Genomic DNA, 25,453 nt, shown 5'->3' with positions numbered 1-25,453 from the left:
TCAGTTGAGGAAGTAACACACTTTCTGCTCCATAGAAGAGATAAGAGCTAGGACACAAATACAAAAGAAAAACAAATTCAGGATGCTTAGAAATTAAGGAGCCAGTATAAAGGAATGATAAAGAAGTCTGATAAAATAAACAAACAAAACTGTACTTCATTATAGAATACCAAACAGTTTGGTATTCTATAATATACCAATTAATATACTATGAACAAATATTCTAAGTGCCAATACACTTTCCTTTATCTAGGAAAAGCATTTTAAAAATGAACAAAAAAAAAAAAAAACTTGCTACATTTGTTCCTGTTTAAACTCCATTAACTTCAAGCAACAATTGTGCTCCCAGTCAGGCAAATTACAAGAAAAGAATACCTTTAAAAAAAATACAAACAAAATAAAGCTCTTCTAAGCCTCAAAATTAGTTTTGCAAAGCTAAAAGTACTTGTGCAGACATGTCTAATTTATAATGCTGTATCATTTGCCCACCTGTAAAACCAGGTATAAAATACCCATATATGATGAAAACAAAGCAATTTACATTGGAAACCTCCCAAGAGGATGCAGATACTTAATCCACTTTAGTAAAAACAGGATCTCCAAATGCCATTACTGACACAAATACAATACTGCATGCACCACAAACAGCACCACCTCTGTATAGCAGAATCCTAACTGTTGTTCTAACTGGAAAGGTACTATTATTTTAAGTTTAAATTCCTTGTACTAGAATCATCAGTTTCAGATGGCTGAGAGAGTCTGAAATTCAAGTCCTGTATATGTCAGTTCCTTGCACAATATACTTCATTATTTAGAAAGAAAAAAAAAAATCAGCAAGATTATCCTCAATAAAGAGTGTGTATTTCTTAATGACTAACAGTAATAAAATAAAAATAAAATAGTTGTAAATATGCAATTAACCAAATTATGTAGTTAGCTTCAATTACACTATTTAAATATACAACAATCAAGTAGAAATCCACATGAAGACATTTACACAGTACATGGTTCATCTCACACATGAAAGGCATTGCTCACACACACTTGCCATTTAATAAGGGTATTGCTTTCAGTTATTTCAATGAATCGATCAGGATGTACAGGATATCCAGAGAAGCATCAGTTTGCCAGCATCAGTTGACACAGGGCTTTAAGTAACTTGAACAGGGAAAAGACCATTAAAATAGTGAAATAAGCATGGAAATATACACCCAAGTATTAAACTGCTGCTGACTAGCCGAAGAGTGTGGTGTCCTAATCTGACATTCCTCTGGAGCCCTACTTCACCAAGGCTAGAGATTCACTCCTCATCTCTGCCTCTCCACACTTATTTCACAGCTTTAACGCTCTTTTAATGTAATATAGTAGTTGGCATTTTGAAAACATGCCTGCACTCAGATGCACTGAGCAGAGGATTCATAATATCCCAGGTGAGAAACAACTCCAAATTCCATTCCTGCTTAGTAATTACAGTACACAGCTACAAAACAAGAAGCAACTGCCCACCCCACAAGCAAAATGACAATCCTATATCATCGTCAAAACGTATTCAAGGAAACAAAGCACTAAATGGGCTGAAGTGCATTTCCATACGTCAATATGCTTACAATGCATTCTCAACGGGAAGCTCCATCACACTCCTCTAATGGGCCTTTTATTATTACTATTATTATTATGGTACCTTTCTTCCAGCCAGGACAGGCAGCTCAGCCACTGAGATTGACAAGATAGCCCTATACAAGCAGGGAAATGACAGTAGTGCCACATGCCAGCCAGAAATGACACAGCCTTTATGTAATCTAAAATGCCTGCAGCCTTAACTGTCTGCTGCAAGGTGTGAAGGCTGCTACTACTACATTTGCACTGATAGGGCTTTCCCCCCCCTCCCTTCCTGCTCCCTTAGAAGTTAAAAGCGAACAAAAATCCACAATGCTACTTGCCTGCAAGTTAGGCAGCAAAAGGTGTTGATGTAACACCTCACCTGGCTGCTCAATGTTTCATTATTTATAGGCTGCATTTCCCCTACAATACAGTCTAGGGTAACAAATAGCTTCCTTCCTCTTCTTTTCCCTACTCCAAAACATAGAAAACAAAAGCCAACTTTCCCAGGGCCTTTCCCACAGGCTTTAGGACCTTATTTTCCAGAAAATATGCTTGAGAAAAAAAGGATGACATTTTTATGACTATTCCGCTAGCCCTACCAGCCTCACTACAATTCAGTGCAAAATAAGAGCAAGCCAAAACAGATGCAGATAATGTGTTGCTTTCATGGGAATATCCTAGCCCAATGGAGAAGCAAAACTGGTATTAATTGCTGGGCTCACGCCCTCTCAGCAAGACACTCAGGCCCTGAATCGTCAGGCCCAACTCCCACAGCAGTCCCCGTGCCCAGTTTTCCATTAGCGAGCTCTCAGCCAGATGCAAGCCTGAGATCCGCAGAGGCTCTCTGTAAATGCCCTGGCAAGAATGAGGCTGGCAAGATGAGCCCCTGTGCAAGCTCTCACATAATACAGAGTAAACAAAATGGCAATGTTGTATCTCCAAGATTAATGTACTAGCAACTAACAGCCATGCAGGCAAAAACAAAAACAAAAAAAACAAAAGAGAGGACCTTATTTTTCACCCCACATCTGATTTTCAATCCACACCCTTGCTGGGCACTCAGGATGTGATGACTGAGCTTCAGCATGAAGCATGTACCTCAAGTCCATTGATTTCAACATACTTGAAAAACAAGCATCTGCCCTCATGCCTGACCAAGCAAGGGCCTATACTGGCAACACTTCAAAGCAGACCTGGACAAATTCAAGTTGCAGCATGTTTGCTGTATATTTACTCCCCACTAAAAAGTACAACCGAGTAAAACCTAGTTACAAGGCAGGTGGGGGGAAGGGAGGCATTCCATTTCTCATGTAAGTCATTAAACTTAATAATAATCAACCATTCTGAATTTGAAAGAATCCAGCACATCATTCATCCCTTCCATTCCCCAAACCAGTTCTGATGATTGCATACTATTCTTTGTCTAGCCCAGATTTGAACATCTCCCCTGATTAACTTCCATATGTTCAGACAGTCTCAAACTCTCTACAGAAGAAAACTACATTAATCACTGATTACATTCTGCCTACAGACGATATCAGTCTCCCTTAGAAAGCTAAATATTGATGCTCATCACTTTTGGCTACTGAGAGAAATGCTGTGGAATTTCTAGATGCTTTGTTTGCTCTAAATTTGTTCTGCTGGGGAAAGGGATGGAAAAAGCCAGAGCATGCTAACTAAGGGGTAAATTCTGCCCTTGAGCATATAGGCATGCCTCTGTTAAAGTCAACAAGAGCTGTACTACTTAGGCATCAGCAGACTTAAGGTTTAATTAATAAGCCAGAAAAGGATGGGTGCACCTGGACCAGCAATGGAATCCTAGGTGCATGGGGAATGACAAGCCTCAAACGAACTGCTTTCAACCATACAAGAAGCAGAGCCAATACCTTAAAAAATCCTGAGAATTGATTCTTTTCACAGAACAGAATAGGCTTTGATGTTGATTTTGTGATTTGTTTTATTTGGGGGCAGGGGGCAAAAATCAAGAACACACACAACAGGCTGATATTTCAGGAGCCAGGAAAAGCTTCGAGATCTCTAAAATTAGGGTATCAAATCGAATATGCAGAAGGTGCAACATCACCAAACTCCAAAGATGGAAGAAGGTGGGAGATGAGCACTGGACAATGTGCATAGGGCCTTCGTTTCTTTCTTTGCACCAGGATCTAGGCTTGATGTGCTAAGTGTGGCTATAATCCTTAAGAAAAGAAAGCAAATGTAATGAAGAGGGGGAAGATTCCCTTCGCAAACAAGTGAGTGCTACTCAAGACTATCTACACGGCGTTAGAGGAGGTACAGCAAGTTCTCATGAGTTTCTTCTAAATGGTTCCTATTCTATTGCTTAGAGAGCGCCCTAGACAAAATCTCAGCTATGAATACATGATAGAAAGTCAGAAAATAAGTTTACTCTCTTGGGAATATGAATAAACCCCAGGCATTTCTGGTTTGTTCACATCATTGTATAGCAAGAAAATCACAACTAGGAACTTACAAAGAGCTGGCATTTGGCTTCAGTGTCACTAAGGAGTCCAACTGATAAGCCAGAAAATGATTTAGGAACATCATCACCTATTAATTCTGAAGTGCTCTGACAAAAGACAGCACTAACCTAGCAGCAGGACAGACTGAGTTACTTCAGTATTCCTAATCTATCGTGTTTTTTTCTTTTAAACTATTCATTTTTAACATAATTGAGAGTATCACTAACACTTTTGTTAGGAATGTCCAGCTGCTTGCAAAAGAAAAAGGAAGCAAAATAAATGTTTTAAGTATTGTTCAGATTTGATTGATCACATAACTTTTGCAGTGCATTTGGACTAATAAGTACAGTGAAATATTTAGACAGCAATCTATCATCTCTGTACAAGCAGTGAGAGCAATTGCTCTTGTATCAGATCTTAACAGATAACTGTCATGTAAGCTCTACAACCACAAAAAGTGGTCACAGCATAAGGCTGCAGCCCCACTTCTTGCAGAGCCATAGAGTGCATTTTAGGCCACAGGATTCTGGGTATTAAGAAAAGGCAAAGACAGGCAGATATAGGCTTTTCTTCTCAGTTTCACCTACTCACACGGCCTTCAGTCATCACAGTACACACGCACACCTACACTCCAATCCATTACACTGTCTGTACTTGTGTAGGCACATCTATGTTAGCTTCCACCTATAGATGCTCTGCTAAAGGATCCATCTTTGTCAATGCTATGTCAAAAATAACATTAGACTACATAACAAATATCTGCACTTTGTAGTAAGACTGTTAATTGGCTTCACAGGTATTAATTGTTCCTGTACTTGCGATTCCCTGGTTGGAATAATCATGCCAGAGAATATGAAAGCACAAAGCAGGAACATGTTCACTGGAAGAACTGGATAAATAAGATAATATTTGAATTTCCTTTGCAGTATATTAGCTGCCTTTGCTGCTACCTATGATGGCACATCCACTTGGCACCAAAAAAGCCATAATTAAAATTAAAAGGCTTTCCTAGAAACTCTGAATTATTGATGAGGAACATTTATTTAACAACAGTTTCTTTGGGATTGTCAAAACTGATGACCTAAAGTGCTCACTTCTGAGGCATTATGTATTGATAGAAGCATAAACTGACAATACAGTTTAGAGTGGATTTTCTCTACAATGTTATATAATAACACATGCTAATGTTTTAAAAGGCTTTCTGAATTATTCTGGTCCTACTTCTGGAAGGAGAAACACCCATATTTAACACAACTATTCTGCCTTGGAAAGGTCGGGGAGGAAAATGGGGAAAAAAGAAAGCGACAGAAATAGACCTGGTCCATTTGTAGAAGTCTATGGGAAGAACTATCTCAGTATAATTATACCATTGAGTATACCATTAAATTGCCTGTATGGAGAGCAAATTTAGATTCAGATTGCTTCTAGGAGGGGGAGGTTCTAAAATCACTTTTAAACAGAAACAATGAGAACTAGAAGCAGGAGTCTAAAACCCAAACATCAGTATCTACAAAGGAATAGCAGGAACAGCTGTAGTGACACTATACTGATGCAGTTCTACCAGTAAAATTCTGTAGGTAGACAAGGCTTAAAGCTGGGATTTTCAGAAAAGTCTAAAAATGAAGTTCCTAATCCTTTCAAACTTCAGTGGGAACAGATATCCCCAGAAGGTCAGAGCTGTACAGGATGCTAGCCTTCCAGTCACTGGGCAGCAAGAGCAGAATACAGTCCTTCTGGGTCATCACTACATCAGCGTGTCTTGGCCTAGTTTTCAAACACCCAGCCACGAAGAATATTCAGTTTCACTTAACTTGCCATATGTGTGTGTATAACCTAGACCAAACCTCAGGTTTCACATGTCCCAGAGTAAAACATAACACATAGCCTTTCTCTCAGTCACGTTCAGGTCTGACAGGAGACACATTTTGACATAAGCTTAAAACCAAAGCAATCCTGAATTAGTCTGATATCCACAACTACAATGATCTGAGAAGTTCAGAGGAATGAAAGTGGTGGCCAGCCAATTGCAGGCTTGAGTCTGAGGGTCCGAAACTCCTCAGAGTAAGGATCACCCTAACTCTAGCTTTGACTGTCATATTCCCGGAAAGACAGTTCTCTATTTTAAAGTCTGATCACCTTTTCTCATGTTTTGCAGGAATAAGAGCAAAGCTTTGCACTCAACGCTCAGGTTTTCATTTTGTCTATCCTATGGGGCTGCATATGCTCCTACAGGAGCTCAGCCAGTCTTAAGAGACTTTGATGGCTTTTAGCTTGGGCCTCAAACCCCGAGCTTCCTTTCAAAAAGCAGATGTCCAGGATACTAGCAGGGAAGAGCAACTGTGCTTCCCAGTGGAAGGCTGGCCAAGTTACACACAAGATAAAGAGAAGAGGCTCTTTTCATCATTTCTTCCCTTGCCCTGCAAGTCCAAGCAGGAGTGAACATGACTTTGTCCATTTGCAGCAAGCAGCCCTTGAAGCAGCAAGTGACAATATGGGAGATGCAACTGGTCTCCATGACAGAAAATAAAACAAAACTATTCTAAGTATAATAAGCATTCTAAGTATGGCTATTCTAACTATAATATGCAGCCTGCTTGATTTATTTGGTTCAAAAACACATAGCTGGTGTTTCTGATCTCAGAAGAAACCAAATATCAAGATGCATCATGATCACTGCATTTACTTTGAATAAATACCCTTTGTTCCCTCAGCCAGTGGCTAATTGCCAATTTGTTTCACAAACAAAACCTGACACAGGAAAACAGAACCCAGCTATTAAGTAAAAAGGTTATAAAAGAATGTGGGTAGTATTAAGCTTAAGGTGGAGCTGCTTTGCCAGCAAGCTTCACTGTGCTAAACACAATCCCACCTTCCCTATCTTCTGTTCTAAAGATTTTTTTTTTTTTTTTTTGCATTAGATTATCTCCCTCAAGGACAAATGTATTCCAAACATTTAAGGGCTCTTACAAAAAGCCAGCACTGATCTCTGTGCTTGAATAATAACCCAAATGGATCCTCGCTGGTAACACGATAACAAAATCAGCATTTCAGTCAAAAGAGAATAGTCTTTTTACTCCTCTGTTCTTTTCTTTTTGTGCATTGATATAAAGATCAGAGTCATCTGCATGAATAAGATTTAGAATTCTGATGAAAACAATAAGAGATACTAAAACACTTTCTGGCCCTCCCAAATTTGTATTCAACCTGTCCTTTTGTCAGAGCTGTAATCACACTCCCATCAGTATGCAAGGGATTTACGCGAACAAGGTCTCTTCTGTCAAAAAACATAGCAAGTTAATGCAGTCGCAGGCTGTTCGGTTGTGTAGATTACTGGCACCAAAAGAAGATGCAACTTAGTATTCTGATGCATTTCAGCTCTCTATACACATCAGATTGTCTTAAAGAACTGTAGTATCATCTCAGTCATCCTCATATACAATACTGTATCGGTATACAACTGAAGTAGAAAAATATAAGGGAAAATACCAGAAGAGCTGTGACTTGAAGCTGTGGTCTTCAGAAAATTTAGAGATGAATCTAAAACTCAACCTTTTGCTTAAGAGTAAAGTCAGCACTGGTTTAATATCTTGTAAGTTCTCTCTCCAAGGAATGTCTTCCACTTGCATGAGAATGGACTTAATGAACTAATAAAACCCTGCCATCTTTGCTTTCTGTGTGAATGCTAGCTGTTTGTAGACATCACACATTCCTCCTATACAGCCACAGAGGATTAAAAAAATCTGTTACACAGCTCCCAGACACAAGACTTAATTCTTTAGCTCTAGCTGTAAAAATAATAATAATAATATTAAATAAAATTAAAATTAAAAAAAATCAGTGCTTTAACTCTGGTGCCCTCTGACATTCCCATCATGTGCAATATGGCAGCTACTCCATCAGTAACGGCCATATCCTGCCTCCCTTGGGAAAGCTGTGTTGTTAGTTTCAGTGGGCAAAATTCAATTATTTGAAATGAAATGTTCAACATTTAGCCACGGCTTACCCCTTCGTATGTATTACTACCCCTACTATGTATAGACAAATCTGGCTGTGTTAGAGAAAATCTACCTGTACTTGCACAGAAGATTATGCTGTCTGTGCTCACTGCCATTCTCTCAAGAATAAACAGGCCTGTCTTGCTGGCTTAACACCTCTTTCCAAAACCAGTTTGATGCTGTGAGTGAGCGAAGGGAAAGAGTTGATTAAAAGCTGTGATGAAATGTGTGCGCTAGAGAGTGCTCTCAAACCTCCACCCACTTTCTCCCCAGGCAACCAATGTCACTTCTCAGGAAAATCCTTACATCATCAGGACAGACTAACTGGCTATAGTCTGCATACGGTTCCTAGCCCATTTTAGTAATATGCCATCTCTGAAAGCATGCTTTAATTGAGGTAGCATTAGTACCAACCACCTTACATATGCACAATAATTTCTGCAACTCTCGAGTAAAGGGCAGACAAGCAAAGATGTGACTGAATACTATATTTTTTTAACTTGAAAATATGCACAAGATTTGTTTTAACCACATGGAGCTCTTCTGCATTTACTTTCCATGGCAATGAGGTCATGCTGTGGCAATGTTTAAAATAAAGACAATTTCCAAGGTGTTCGTTCACCGAAAAACAATTGTTCCTCTTACAATTCTTAATGCCAAGGTGTCTGTACAAAGTTATTCACAACTCATCTCCACAGCTCAAACAGCACATAAATGCCAATAGAACTGGGCTTATGATCAATCTATTAATATAAAGTAGTGTTTATTGAGTAGCCACTACAAGAAATCAAAGAAACTATTTGCAGGATAAATCATAGATTGTGAATTATTTACTCAGCTCTAATGTTATAATAGCTGGTTGTAAATGAGGAAATTGAGATATACAGGATGGAGTGTTAGTATAAAGGGCTTGTTCTGCCAGTGAATTGGGGCCAAATACTTAATAAGGACGCTATCACTCAAATCTAATGGAATCAGAAGAGAATGATGTTCTGTTCCTACTTCATTGCAGTCCTTACCTCCTTTGCCCATACACACAGCATGTACAATCCAAGTATTTTGGCATTTTGTGAAAATGTGACACATTTTATATAAAAACAGCCAAACTGGAAAAATCTTCAAAAGTGGGGGGTGGGTGGGAGGTGATGCTCATATCTTCCTTTCAGGCTGGCTTACAGCTCCTTAGAGCAAAGTTCACTTTTGAGTTCCATATCCACAGGCTGCCTATTACTGGACCCCTTACTTACTGGCTCCCCCAGGTACTGAGATAACCTAAAGAAATCAGCTTAGTAAAACACATCCTGTAGTGGTGGGGAACACTGGCTGTCTGAAATTCTGCTGGTCTCGGTCAACACAGATGTTATTAGCACTAATACAAGTACAGAAATACCTGTTTTAAAGAGAAATACAAAAGTCTCGCCAATTTTGCCCATTTAAATGCCTTATCCAAGACTATACAACATGGAATCAAATCCTGCAAATTTGCATTCTCTTTGCAAATGTTAAAAGAAGAGAAAGCAGGAGGTTTGTCTTACAAGTGCCCTCATCACACCCTTTCATAGGACCCTCAATATTCATCACCTTGACCTCAGTTTAGCTGCACAAGTTATAGCTGCTTTTGACTTTCAGTCTTAATTAGGGAGACAGAAAAAAATTCCCTTAGATGTTTTTTAAGTTAGTTTCAGTGGTGAATAAGCTGTTAAAGAGTAGGTGATGGACTCTTTAAAATAGCATCTCTGATCTCCCTCACTCCTACCGGCACTTCTTTCAAGTTCCTCCCTAGCCTGCCCCACCATTAACCTCCCTCCACACTGAGAATTAGCTATTTATTCTCAGCCTTTGTTCCCGCTCTCAAAGGGCACAATCTTTACCCAAGAACCCTCAGCAGTCTTTTATGAATGAGTATGTCAAAATTCTTTTGAAAGTCAAAATAAATTATCACCGTTGGAATATAGAGTAGCTCCTATTTTGAGCATTTATAGCATTTTGAAAGCCTTAGTGCTGACGCAATACTTACTGCAGTCTTGTGAGTTAACTAGTTTTAGAGGCCTATCCAAGTGAGTTCTATAGCCTTAAATCTATCACTAGTAAAGAGCAAGCTCTTCACCCTCGTAGTCCCACCACTGGAGAAATACGTGGCTAGTTCTCTGGCTCTCCAATCTCCTCAGCTTAATACATCCCAGCAATTTCTTTTCATTGAGAATTAGCTCCTGTTCTGGGATCTTCTGTTAAAGATGCATGCCAAGGAAAAAATTCTTACAAAAAACACTTGGTATTATACTTCCTCAATTAAAGTCATGTGGAAACGTAGGAATCAGAAAAACAGTTTACTGAAACCTCCATAAATTGAGAACTGGCAAAACATGCACAAATCCGACACAGCGACAGAGTACAGCATGATCTTTGTTAAAATTGGCAACCGCCACATTTGCCTCAAACTGCCAACTGCCTAAAGTGCAATTCCTTCCACACCCACAGAATGTGCCTGCAAGGAGTAAAACAAACTAGAAATGTGAGACTCTGGGTGTTTAGTAAACCAGGAGTGAACTTTATTGGGAATGAAACAAATATAACTGAGCTAACTGATTTAGTTGCCTAAGGACCAAACCTTATTCCCAGCTCTTGCACATCACAAAATGCCACACCATTTGTCAGTCTCCTGTCAAGCAAGAGCAAAATGCCATGAGTTCTCTCAGGGCAATATTGAAGGACAGTGCCAGTGCTTAGTTGGAAAACTAGTAAACATCATCTTGTTTTGCTCTAACTTGCACTGTCAACACAACATGGTGGGAAGAGGCAGACTGGGAAAATGGGCACAGAGGAGAAAAGAAATAGCCAAAACCAATTCCATCTGCCCTGCAATGACTGATAAAAATTGATTTCCTTATATTTCCTTTAACCATTGTGCTTTTCTGACAGAAAGTCACAATATATGTAAGACAGCAGAGTTCTTCACCATCTTTATAATCCATTAGAGAACATTTCACTGGTCATTAAAATGCAGCCACAGGACAATGGGATAATACATACTGAAAAACTTACTTGAGCAAAAAAACAAAACAAAATGAAACCACAGAATCTATTTTGAAGACTGAACATTTGGCCTGTGTCTCAGCAGTCCATTACATCTGAAAGCAGAAGCTCCATCAGCAAGCCTTAGCACACTTAACACTACCTCAGAGACATTGGTTTAGTCTGGACTACGTGTGGAAATGCCTGGTTTGTTGAGTAACCAGGACTTCTTCCTACTATACGTAAATCTTCACTGGAGGTCTTCCATTCAGGTGTTGACCAAGCATAGTTTGTTAGATCTCATGAGACAGGAGGCCACAGAAGTAAAACTGCTTAATCAGATCTGACAGTAATCACACTTCCTACAGCATGATACTGCGTTACGGTAATGCAATGCTGTGGAACATTGCATTCAGACTCGGTAATGAAATAAAACAGTCATTCAAGATTTACTATACTCCTGTGCATAGTTATCCATTATCTATAACACAGCCTGAACTTATTAAATTACTTCATATTTTGAGTACTATGCTGTTGTTTATTATATAGCAATATGAAGGAATGCAGAAAGAGTCATTTTCTACTAATACTGAACAAGGAACATTATTAGATTAAGAACAGAACATTACCCTTGAAGCTTTTCTCTCTGCACTATGCCACTGTAAACATTTAGTTATATACTTCTCCCTGATGCCTCCTGCTGCAGATTTCAAGAACCAAGGCAAATCACCCCACCACTTTGCTAACACTGTGCGAGAGGCATGCAGAAAGATGGAAATGTTATTTGGAAACAAACCAGGAAAATACATTGGTGTCACATACCATCAAACTAGCCTGCAGAGAACAAAAGGCTAGCTGGTTCCCACCACACATCTATAAGATGAGACAGGCAAAAATGCCCCATGATAAAAGGGTGTTTAAAAAAAAAAATTAGAAACTTGATACACACTGTAATAGCAGTACCTGGTTGATGGGCAGGAGAGAAAAGCATGCTTCAAACAAGGCCCTGGCATTTCTTTTCCAGTGTTTCAGAGATGATGCACAAACTCGGGGGGAGGCACTACAACCCAAGGGTCTCTGCCCTCACTCTTCCCTCTCCCATCTCCCACGAGCAGAAGCCCCAGGCGTAGGAGTTTAATTACTCGCTCTGTCCCCTGGCTCCTTCTCTAGTTGTTCTTCAGTCTGTCCCAACTAGCTGGCTGCTTGCAGGAGGGGAGAGCAGAAGCACACACAGCAGTGTGCAGAGCAAACACTGCAGAAGTAGCTCTCTGGAGGGTCTGACCTGTACCTCCTACAGTCACACAAAGAGAGCAAGAAGTCAGGATGCTTTCATTCTCTGGTCCCTCAGCTTAACACACTGAGGCAAATGGGAACAACGTAGGAGAGAAGCAGAGAAGCTAACCCTAGCCAGGTCTACTTCTCAAGTCAGCAAGGTGGTCTCAAACACTGCCAGGCTCAGCTCTCTTCTGGGAACTCGGTCCATAGCTTTGTGAGGGAGCTGCCTGCAGCAGCCAGTGATTTCCATTTAACCCCATCATTTGGCAATGTCCAAGTGTGAGGCTGTGGAAATAATCTTTTTGCTCAGTGTGTGCAAGTGTCACTGGCTCATTATTGAGGAGCTTCCTGGTCAGAGGGCATTAGAAATGACAACATTTGCCAAAAGTATTTGGAATGCTTGATATATGTGAAGATCAGATACAAGGCATAATCAAAATGCTACAGAAATAAGAATGACTTTTCAGGTTTAACTAAACTCATTTTACTGAAAAATGAGGAAGTTCTGCAATGAAAATTCTCTCCAACCTCAAGGCCCTAATGAGGACTTCTTAAACCTTATTCCAAGATCTTGGATCAGGAGAAGGAAGGGTAGCCAGCTAAATGCTGTTAAGACACACAGAAACCTAGGCTACTTAATGTCCAGGACAGATGGTGCATGGGAGGAAGTCACAAAGACAGCATACCAGAGCAGAAGCCCAATCAGCCTCTGAGGTGGTAGAAGCTAGACCAAGAGTCTAGAGGAAATGAGGATACTGTTCTTATTTTTTAAACATTTCACTTGCACGTAGGGAACATGACATTTCCCAGTTCCAACAGAAATGTCCCTGTAATGTCATCTTAGATTGATGCTAATCAAGTGTTCCCTCTTTTGCCAACAGGAGAAGGAAAAGTTAGTCTGCTAAAGCAACCTCATTTCCTTTCTCCCACTTTCGGTTGACAGCCAAAGTCTGCCAAGCATAGTAGCACTCAGTATTTTGGAAACCAAGGAAAAGCTTTGTTCATTCGAGGCCTACAAATGTATGCTGCTTGCTTCATGAAGCTCACTGCATTATGATGAATGAGGTTGGTAATTTTCAAGTGCATGCTCTCAGGTCCCCCAAAAGCACTAAGCAAATAAAAGCAAAGCCTAGCTCACAAGCTTTCCATTCCTAACTCCACATCTCTAAGGAAAGCACAGGAAAAGACCTCACAACAAGGTAAGAAAGCAAGTTCCTTCCAGCACAAATATGAGACACTTCCATGAGAGCAAGGGGATAAGATATCACTCTTCGCTTGTCTTCCATGAAAAAGCAGCATGTTACATCTCATTCTCAAGACACACAGGCAGAGCATCCACACACAACCAACTCAGATACTGTCTGCTTTATCAGTGGTGTATCTATCAGGTTGCTCAGAGCTCACAGACCCCATCTTTACCAGTTCTCCTCACTCCCAATAGATACAATGCTCAGAAATCACCCACTGCATGATCAGCCCTCAGAGGCTGTACCTGCTTCTACTCCCTGCATCCACTCCAAGCCAGCACTGGAGTCAGGCATCACAAGGGAGAAGGAGGCGGGAGAGGGGGAAAGCCTTCTGCTTTCCATTCAAAGGACGAGAATTAGGGAACAGCACAACGCAGCTGCAACACAGCTTCTCTTCAGCCTGACACTGCTCTGGCAAGCTCTGCTCTGAGCCCTTGAGAAATCCTAAAGCCAAGATCTGGATGGCATTTTAGCCTGAGGCTGCGGCTTCTATAGACAGAAGAGAAGGTTGTACGAGGCCAAAGGATCCAGACTCAAATTTAATAAACAATACAAACACAGCCCACCACTTTGGCAACACGTCTTACCAGCTTTGGAACTGACTGCTCTACCAAAGTAGAAGTAAATCGAATTCACACAACAGGACTCTGATGAGACTGACAATACCCTTAACCTGCCTTCGCTTCCTAAAGCATGCTTGACAGTGAGGAAAGTCCCTCCTTGCAAGAGACCTTAAAGGGGCGGGGGGGGGGGGGGGGGGGGGGGGGGGGGGGGGGGGGAGTTATTTCTGGTTTTCACGCAAGAAGAGAAAAAGACTTTATGCTCTTTCAAAAGATAAAACAAGGGACAGGAGACAGGAGGGGAGATATGTAAATATCCTGAGTTACTGTCATGAAGAACATGAGAAGGTAAAAACTGAAGGGAAGAGTCTGACAAACGGAAGCAAAATGGAACTGCACAGCTTTGTACAGCTTGCTCACTGTAACGTACAAAAAAAAAGATGGGGCATTCCAGAGTAATAGACTGAAAAGTGGAGAGAGTTGCTGTGTGTGCTGTCAGTATGCTGCAAACCCAAGATAAAATATGGGCAATGTCTACTCTTAATGTCTTCTGAACTTTTCTGATTACACCGTTTTTTGGAAATGCACATCTGTGCTTTAGACAAAACAGACAGTACTCACTTCAAAAACAAATTCGAGGGATCCACAGGGTAGAAGCTGATTAACATAGAGCTCGGCACAAGAATTTGTTAGTCCAGTGCTGCATGTCTGACTCACACGGTCATACTGGTTGCAGCATTGTTTAGCTCCAGTGCTGTGAGCCTGGAAATTGAACATCCATTTAGCGCTAACAACAATGTTTCTAGCAAGTAACTCCTGCAACAAATGAACACTTCGCACTGAAATACTGAGCTTTTAGAAAAAACATTTCTTCCCTTTTACTGGGTTATTTTTATCTCAGTCTCATTTGTATTTAAAAGGAAAGAAACCTAGATTGTGCAACAATCCTTCAAACAAAACTGTGCTACCATTCCACAGTGAAAGGTAAATGCATATCTGCAAATGAATATCTGTAATGGGTTGCTGATCAATTTTTGACAAACTGATAGTCTCATGACAGATTAACAGGGCATGCATTTTGCCATTTACAGAACTGAAAGACACATGCAAATACATACATAACAATAAACAGTTTGGGTAAAATCTCCTGCCTGGGAAGCTTTTGTACAAAATCCTCTTTAAATATTTTCTTGTCTCTAATATAACATCTATCTCCTTAACATAGGATTTATCTAAAAGTGGATATTGCAGTAGATCACCATGGTGCTCTAATTTTTCCTGCCTAAAACACAAGTAATTTTAACTTAGAAAAGAGGAATTGCTCCAATCCTGTAAAATTGTAACAAAGCTTATTGTTACTGTTGTTTAATAGGAGGGTCAGACTGTAGCAACCTTGCCACAATAACCAACCATGTATATCCATATTATTTTTTACATTTTTTCTAATCTGAATTCATGACCAGTGTGTCAGGAAATTACTCAAAGAGCTAGGAAAAAAACAAGCAATCCCCCCCCCCCCCCCCAAAAAAAAAAAACCACTCAAGGTAAGAATATTTCTACTGAAATATTATTTCACTGAAATTTCCACAAAACATTTCAATTTTAAATTTTACAAGCATTACAGCAATAGTGAGGAAAAATGCTGGAAAATATTGACTTATTGAAACTCCAGGTTAACTAAAGTTAGTCACATTTATGAAATTTCTATTTTTTTCAGCGTTAGTTATTCTGGATGGAAAAAAAAGTGTTTATTTTCTGATCAGCTGTAGGTATTTCTAAAATACACCTAGAAAAAATAGTAGCACTCTTTGCACTTTGGAATGCTGTATGTAACATTTCATTCTAGGAAGCTTTCCAGGTTGGGACAGCATTAAGGAGGCAAAACTGTCTGTCTGAGCTCCAATCCACTTCTCTTTTCTTCCGATAAGAAGGCTGAATTGAAGATAAATCTTCCATAGAGGAAAACTACCTTGAAGTCTGGAGCTGAACACCCCCATAATGGAAGATGTAAAAGACGAAAACAGCCAGTTGGTAACAGGAGACTGTTCTTTTCCAGAAGCAGTATGGCTGTAATGAAGAATATATTTGACATGTGGCACTTTGCAGTTCCTGAAGAGAGGCTAATCAACCTCACTCTAAAAGGCAATGAAAATTTCAAATAAGGAAATTTTTAAAAGCGGACAAACCTACCAGCTTGGTAGATAATCAAGGAAAACTACTTCTTGGTAGTCTAGTTCACATTTTGTGGAATATAACACAGAGCGTTTACAAGGTATAGTAAATATTGGTGTGACATTTAACAAAGAGCCAATAAAAACAAGTTTTTCCTATTCAAAAGTATCCCTTGAAAATCAGATATCTAGAAACACAGACCTAGGCATTTTTTCTCCCCCTCAAACTTAAAATGACTAAAATCCAATCATCACCATATTAAAACAGTCACACACTGATCTAATTCCATTGCTATATCATGATAAACCTGAAATAATACCAAATAAGAGTCAAAGTTGAAAATAAGCTGACTTTTCAAAGCATTACTTTCTGTTAGATGATGAACTGCAAAAGCCACCAACAGTATAAGAGATTACTTTCTTTTTCATCATCAACGGGCATTTAAATATATATATATATATATATATATATATATATATAAAAATAATGTATTTCATACTGACCATGACCTCTTAATACTGTTGTATGCATGCATATTTCTGAATATAAGCTCCTGTAAAATATATCCACATTCTTGTCATTTAAATGTTAAACTCCCATTTTATTGGCTGAACTCAAATTTCTTCAGCAAATAGCAATGACATAGTACATATGTATGCATAGATCAACAGGTAGATAAACAGATGCTACTATTTGCAAAAAAATTTGCATAGCTCTCTGAAATACATGAATTTTTAAAGTTACAGATTATCCTAAGGGAGAATATGAGCCAATCCAATTACTTGTTGTGAGTAAATGGTCTGGTGATTTCAAATCTATTTCCTCTTTGTGAGTCATTCACAAACCAAACCCATTTTCTGCCAATGTACTCCTTGTTTGCAAATTATTCACTGAATAATTTATATGAAGGAAATTTACCCTACAGGTTTGTCTCCAAGCTTGTTTTTTTACTGTTCTCTACTTATTATCCAATGTGTTTCAGCAGGTTCCCAAGTCACACATTATTTCTACTCCCTGAGTGAATGAACAAAACTAAGCTGCCATATCAATAGAAGAGGAATAACAAATCAGGAATCAGGAAAAGCCAATTTTGTTTCCTAGTGAAACCTGATCTTTGCCTAGCTGTTTAGAAATTGACAATATTCCCAAAAAGCTCATCAAGGAGTGGGACCAAAAATCACTAACCACAGCAGTACTAACCACAGGGTTACAGTATGCTCATCAAAGGCAAATGCCATTTAAGACACACACAGCAGGAAAAATGCTATATTATAGCATTAGTGTGAAAAACCTCTCCATTTCAAATGCAGCTGAAGCACCAAGGAATGGGATAGAAATTGCAAGGCCCTCAAAATGGCTCTTCTCTTGTTTCACAAGCCCAGAGAAACCTTCCAGACCACCTTTATATGGCAATGGCAAGACCACATATTTTGCATACATCATTAAGCAGTTATTTGATATCACTGTGTATCCACCTTTCTTCTAACACTATGTTGTTACTGCTCTACCGTGCAAATAGCAAATCAGAAGAGGCCATGCAAAATAAGCGTATCACATTCTCTGAAAGTTCATTATGGTTTTCGAAAGGCGTTTCAATCACAGAACTTGATGGAAATACTCGTAAGAGGAAGTTCATTTCTAAGATTTCTACCTCAGTCCAGATACCGAGGGAACAGAGTAGAAGAACTGAGTAGAAGCCTCTGGAGGGACAAATAGGGAGCAAGGTGATACAAAGAACACACTCAATTCAAAGCTCAGATTCGATTCAAATTCAGGTAACCGTCCAGGAAGGGAGACAGGGAGACGGTGCACAAACCCGTTTACCAGCCACACTTACAGCAGGGTCCTGCCTTGTTCTGAGCACTGTGGCCCATGAGACTGCAGAGCAACAAGCACTTGGTTGCTCTGATGTGGATAACCACAGTGACTCTCACGCTCTAAGGCACTAAGAGCAAGATGTTGAGCACTTGGCAGGGTTTTCCACAGTGAGAAAACAGTACTTGGGAACTGCCACTTCCTTTTACCAGATCTCACAACCTTCCTTGGCTGTTGGTTCAAACCTAGACTGTATCACAACAGAAAACATTTTAGAATATTTTTTATAAAAATAATTAACTTTCATGACTTAAATGCTACACATAGGCCTCGGAGAAATAGTTACGTAATATTTTCGGTAGTTTTTTCTCTTTGCCTTTGTGTGCACGTATAACAAACTTTTATACTAGAATCATGAAATAATGCCAATATTGACTTCCTTTTCAGTCTACAGAAGATTAACAGTTCCTTGAGGGACGTACTGGCCCTGGCTTCGCTCTCACCAATATTTACCTCTCAGGTCAATGAATCTTGATGTTGAGTACAACAGAGGTCAATACCTGCTTATTACAGTTAGAATAAGAATTACCGAGGTGGTTTATGAACATTAGGCTGGTGCCTGCCAATGCTGCAGTAGTTAAGGGGTCTGTCAAGGTTTGTTACAGCTTTCTTTCTTTTTTTTTCAGGGGTTTATAACTCACTTTTAAAACTTGTCCCAAATAACAAAATGCCATCTGAAGGCACAATCAAGTTTGTTCTTATAAAACATGTTCTGACAAGCATATTTTAAGATTTTAGACAGACATATGCAAGTATTCAGAAGGGAATGAATTCAAGTGAGTAAGTCTGGATTTTGTATTAGATCACGAATAGATTTTTTTTTTTTTTTTAAACAGCTACTGCAACTTTCAGGACTGAATTCAAGTCTCTCTGTATTGAGCTGATCTCCAAGGGATGCAGGACATTTGGTCCTCTGTTCCCACTTAACTTTATTTTTATGATGGGGGAGGGGGGCAGGGAGAGGGAAGGGGAAGGGCTCCAGAGCCCAGCTCTTTGTGATTTTCCAGTTAGAGAGAGCCTAAAAGAGTAGCAACATAAAGTCTTTACAACTTGAAGAATACCAGAATCCATGAAGTCCATCCAAAACCCACCCAGAAATCCAAATCCTGAGGCAGGAGGAAATCGGAAACTAAGTTGTATGAATACACCTTGGAGGGAAGCCATCAGAGAGGGAGCATAGCTCAGTAAACCTTGAGAGAAAGGTGTGAGCAGAGTGCAGCTTGGACTGAATTTGTAGCAAACAATTAGACAAGAATCTCAGTTAAATAGATCTGGGCTGTCCATCCTTACTGCTAACACTAGCAATATCTGTCCTTATTGTACAGATGAAGCATACTAACATGAAATTATACTTGTTCATGTTTTATTCCAGTAATTGTGATATCCCATATCACAATATCTCCAACCTGTGGACAACAGCTGAATCTATATTAGACATACCATCCTCCTTCCATGCACTAGCTGAATGGGAATTCATACAAACAGTATAAAAATTCTGTAGACTTCCCTACCTTATTCATCCCACAGGTATGTGCACCTCTGCTGCATTCAGTAACATTTGCCTCTTTTCCCACCATTTGTGTTAATGGCTCTTTTAGTCAAATGACTAAGAAACATCTTGCTTCGAACCTGAGCTTTCACAAAGAAGATGTATAAGACACTGAAGGTTCAGGCAAAAAAAAGAAAAAAAAAATTTTTTTTTTTTAAAAAAAGAGAAACCTTCAAAAAGTCTTTAATTGCCCACTCCCTAAGTGCCTTAAAAATTACAGAGAATACAGAGGGTTTTAGGTCCACACCTGGTCTCATTGTCCTCTGATAGTCAAGCACATCATGTGCTTGAGATGCATTTCTCATGAGATCTGAGACAAGGGGTTGTGATATCTCTCCGAAAACTGACATTTGTCTTTTTGCTTTATAACCTGCCCACTCTTTAATCTTTTATTAGAGCATGAAAGGGGTGTTTCTAAACTGTTTGTTATCGTCAAACATAAAAGCTCTGAATAGATTTTTCTAGTCAGTTAACCGTATTCTTGAGGGAAAGCATAAGGTAGTATAATTATTAAAGAGCAGTCTCAGTAATACTCACATCTTTATTATGTCATCCCTTTGCCAAAAAAATCAGATTTATAGTAAAAGCCACTTCCATTTCTTCTTTGCAGAATCAAGCCATCTGCCCCAAATATACCATCAGCCTTTGCTAGACAAATTCACATGTATTTTAAAGCCCTGGAGTAACGATTAGAATGGAAATTGGACGCTGCTTGTCATTTGCAAAGCTTTTTTAACTGGAGAGGCTTCCCATTTGTTCAATTAAATGTATGTGCAATACACTTTATGAAATTTATCCCAAAACAGTGAGGACTGAAATAATATTGGAGGCAGATGGCACAGCTGCTCCATTTAGAGAGCTATCTTCAGCAATACACAAAGTGATGGAGGGGACTGGGAAGTGAGAATGAAAACACCGAACTATGAAGAACATCATCCGTGGATATTAGCAGCAAGCAAACCATTCCAGCTCCAATCATCTCTCCCCTACCATACGTAGCTGCTTGACTCACTTGGGTTTATCCAGTTAGAACATATTAATTCTGAAATTCCTGACCACTGACTGAAGCCACATAAGGCTTGCTCTTAAGAGAATCCACTCCTCTGCTTTAAAAGCCAAGGGAGTCTGAAAACCTGTGCGTCGCACTGAGGCAAGCAGGCACATATCTGTCTGTGCTGATGAGGCACAGTGTGCACAGAGAAGAGACACTGATATCATTAGGAACAGGGAGGAAGCTAAAGCTGCTACTTATCTGCATGCCTCATGCAGAACAGATCATTGCACTGGGCTCCAGATGCTGCAAACCTTGAGAGGCACCTCCAGGGCTCAAATTTAAAACTGGCAAACCTTTTCACAGAGGAAGAAGGAAGAAAAGAAAAAAAGAAAAAAAAGCTATCCCAAACACTCTGTACTCATTTTCAGATTTCTGGGGTGCTCTGGCCTTCTCTACCCTCGGTACCAGGAAAGTCACCTTTTCAAAGGAAAGGGCTTGCAAAAAAATACTTCTTTGCAGATTGAAGACTTGAAAGAAGCTGATAACAAACCTTTTTGCACAGCACCTAGACCAGGGTTGCAGATTCAGTAATCCAAATGAGCAAAATAATCAAATATTTCTTTAATCAGAATTTCCAGTCCTCATGAAAAAAAGAGGGAATACATGGAAACCAATTTGACAAACAAATGGAATGGCAGAAAAGGCTTTCATCTGGGAAAGCACTGCTTTACTGGGAAACGAGGATCGCACTGTCCACTACAAGCCTGCACAAAGCTCTCAGAAGGCTTTACTCAGGCATCTAACAGAAACTGCTTGGGGCCAGAAGGCAGATCACCTCTTGCATAAGTTTACCGTAACATCAACAGTCGAAAACAGCTCAAGGTTACAAGACTGAAATCAGTTAAAGAACCATGAAGGAAACAGGACAGGTCTCTCCCTTCTCCTTCTTTCTTCTTCTCCTCCCCCCACCTCCTAGCCTACTCCCTCCTTGCTTTCACCGTCAGTCCCATAAGCCTAACAGAGACCTAATGGCAGCCTTTACAGCTGGACTGCTGCTGGGAGTCACTTTTGTGGGATCTCAAAACTAAAAGCTCAAGAAGTCCGTTTTGTATGAACTGTCAGTGAGAAAGTTCTCTCGGTAGGTGCCCTGCAACAATGAACTGCTAGGAGAGAGAATGCTGAAAAGCCAGAACTAGCTCCCGGTTCACCACAATATCCATAAATATCTGCCATGTTTGAATAGGTTCAACTGCAGGCTATTATGCTTGATGCTGTAAGAATTATTAGAGGCAGAAAATACTGCCAGAGCACCAATAGGGAGGTGAGAGGGGACTTTGCTAGGCAAAATGCCATTCATTTCCTGTGACAGTGAAGGGGGTGCAAGGTTGTACATTTGGTAGTGTGTTACACACACACAAAAAAAAAAAATCCATCCTTGCTGTTTCAGTACAAATGTTTCCCTCCCTCAATCACCTCTTTCCCACTGGTAATACTATAAAAGACACTCCCCAAGGGACGAGTTTCTAATAATGTTCTACTCTTGCTTTCCAAGCACTTATAACAATAGCAGTAGCAATTTTAAAACAATAAAAGAAGTAAAGTCATAGGACTCATTCTCTTCTTTATTTGCAGGGAAATTCACTGGGCTGGAATTACTGCAAACTATATGACCACAAGGAAACATCTTTAGTTTCTAACTCTCATTTTCTCATAAGTTATAAGTGCACACTGCTGTAAACAGCACAATGCATGGAGACTCCAGACAAGCTATGAAGAGTGTCGTTTGTTACCGTTTAAGTTCTGGCTTCATGTCAATTACATCTTAAAGGCCAATATTCACAGACAATCATCAATAAATCTAAAAACAATGCAGTTAGCCATAATTAGTTATTTTCCAAAGCTGAACATATGGAAATCATCAAACAGGCATAAATGTACAGCTAATCCACAAGGAATCTGCAGAGTTTCTGAAGGATACCTCTACAAAGTAGCAGTGTGAGGCAGTTTAAAAGCCTGCCAGAACAGCGGGAGTTGGTGCACCTCCTGCAGGGCCCATCGCCTCAGAAGCGCCGCTCCCGTAACAGCCATTCTTACACTCCATTTTCCTGCCATCCCTGCAGCCTTTTCACTCTCAGCAGCCTAAGATGTGCAGACTGGTTACATTCACAACCTAGCACCCTGATAATGGCAGCTGCCCACTTTAAAACACCCATCTTGCTCCACCCTGACAAGACACCTCTCAAAAGGGCTTCTCACAAGCTTCAAGTTCCCCGGCACATGCCTACCTACACTGCCAACTCCTGCTCGCGACCTTTGGGGAAGGAGGGGAATTCATCTCATGGCTACACAACTGCCAGTTATGCTTAGCGTTCTCCCCTCCTGAACTGGTCAGGAGCCATGTACAGGTCAGGGTGAGAAACTTGGCAGCTACAAACAGACCTGACCCTGACAGGCTGGTGACTGAAGGCCTTTCAGAGAAAATTCCCACCCTGAGGCCATGAAGTGATGCAGGAGCAGGCAACGTCACGGACACGTCTGGACAGTGTGCAGTGGAGCGCCTACTGCTGTTTATCCCCCCTAGCCCCTGCCTGGAAGACTATGTACTTTGCAGCACAAAATTGAGGAATCACAAGTAGTTCAGAAGAAGCTCTGCAGCTTTTTACCTCTCTGCCCCCATTATCTCCCTTCTACCACAGTGACAAAATGCACCTTCCATTTACTATTTTTTCCTGTCAAGAATTAATTAAGAGAAAACAAGGTTCAGCTGCTTCAAACAGAACTGGAATTAGCTTGTCACCACAGGAACTGTAGATACCAGAAACACAGAAAAAAAATAGTAGCCTCTTACTCTTCAATCCCCCAAGAGTCCACAAACTCTGCTGGAGCCTAACTTCCCTCCCTCCCCATTACGTTACAGTGTGAACCCTTGGCACTTTGGGAGATACATGTCCTATTTCTAAAAATGACCACAGAAACCTCACAGAACAACCAGAGATTCCAGCAAAATTGTTGAGTCCTTCAGTGACACAAGGCCAAACTGTGGCTCTTAAACACCTTTCTACACCTTTGGTAAAGCTCAGGAAAAGGGCAACAGCCAGGAGACCTCTGTGTTTCATTGATCTTTGGTTACCAGAACAGCCACCGGCAGCAGACAGACCCCGTAATTATGGGAACCAAAGCAGCACCAAGTTGGTCAAGAGCCAGGATGCCTCAAAGCCATACACATACTCTGACCATAAAGGCTGAAGTCTGTATTGGTCCATATGAATCACTGAGAAACTAAGGAGTCCTTCACTCCTTCCCAGAGAAGGCAACTAAACAGCTTGTCAGACTCTACATTTTCCCTTTTGGGGGGCCTTGATACCTGTACCTTACATTTTTCCATTACTGCCTCTATTATAAGGCTACTTTTGCCAGTTCACATCACTGTTGACCCAGCAGCTAGGAGTGACACAACCCTAGGCATGATTTTGGTGATGCTTAGGAATTATTTCACTTGGAGCACAAGGTACAGTTTCTTCCAACTTCTCCTGATGTCCGCCCACAAGCAGCCCTTGCTTAAATTGAAAAGGTCCCATCATTTTCAGCGTCCTAACACCAGATCTCAGTTTGCAAGTTCTGCCACTTCTGCACAGTATTAAGATAACTCCCTGTGGAAATAGTTCCCTGTTTACAAGTTACATAGTTGTCCATTTAATTGGAAAAATATTCATAAAAAGAATTAGGTCTATTCAGAATTTTAAAACTGTTAGGCTGGCAGTAGTACTACAATGGTTCATTGAAAAAGAATAAACTTATATGAATGGTGTTCCACGTTGCTAGAAAGAAATAAAACTCCTCATTGCCTAACCTGGAAGCAAGTAAGTTTCCATTTCCTTGCATTTACTTTTGAATACATTACAGAAAGGTCTCAAGTTGGGGATCACAGTGATCAACAAGCAGTCGAAACAAATTCCAAATCCTGGACTTTTCTCATGAACAATGATCTCATTCCTTGAGCAATGAAGTTGCATGAATTCAGCATGTTTCCTCAAGCATTTTACTTTATTCCAAGAATAACCATTCCATTTTAATCCATATTGAGTTGAATCCATTTCTCTTCATCCATACAAAACGGATGCCAAGAGATTAAACAGGCTGTGAGAAAGAGACAGGAAACACATGAAAACAAATTACTATCAATAAGGAAAACCCAAATGAATCTAGAAGAACATAAATCTGCTTACAACATAATACAGAAAATAAGATTTTCTCTAAAAATAAATCGAGTCCCTTGCATCTATTTTAGGTGTCCATATGACATTCTCATAAAGTTAGCAAGATATTCAGTAAATATTTAAATCTTTTAACTAAAAGTGAGAGAATTTATCATTATGCTGCTTAGATAAGGCTGTGCTTAAAAATGACTTGCAGTGAGCCAAGCTATTAGAAACATTGTTCTGACCAGCAGCATCGGAAACTTTGTTCTGACCAGAAGTAATGTGAAAGCAAAAGTGACGGCGCCTGACCTGCAGTGGTTTGCATCTGACCTTCATTTTCCACCTCCTCTCTCACTAATCCTGATTTTAATTACCTACAAATTTGTACCCACTCAAACGCTAACATTCAATTTATCTACGCATATTCAAATCACTCCATGTTAAAATAAAACTTCTAAAAAGGACAAGTTTGTCAGCCTTTAATGAGATCATT

General features: G+C 40.0%; 1 protein-coding gene across 1 annotated transcript in view; it reads right to left on the bottom strand.

Annotated features, from left to right (window-relative positions):
• The window catches only part of ZPLD1 (zona pellucida like domain containing 1), a 79,839-nt gene extending 55,207 nt beyond the window's left edge, over nt 1-24,632 (bottom strand). Inside the window, exon 1 of the mRNA XM_026080559.1 lies at nt 24,612-24,632. The gene's annotated coding sequence lies outside the window, so the exon portion shown is untranslated. The remainder of the gene's footprint in view (nt 1-24,611) is intronic.
• Nucleotides 24,633-25,453: the final 821 nt, after the last annotated feature.

Source organism: Apteryx rowi, unplaced genomic scaffold (assembly GCF_003343035.1).
Source record: "Apteryx rowi isolate R43461 unplaced genomic scaffold, aptRow1 scaffold_524, whole genome shotgun sequence".
Taxonomy (NCBI): domain Eukaryota; kingdom Metazoa; phylum Chordata; class Aves; order Apterygiformes; family Apterygidae; genus Apteryx; species Apteryx rowi.
This window is presented reverse-complemented; position numbering and strand designations above follow the sequence as displayed.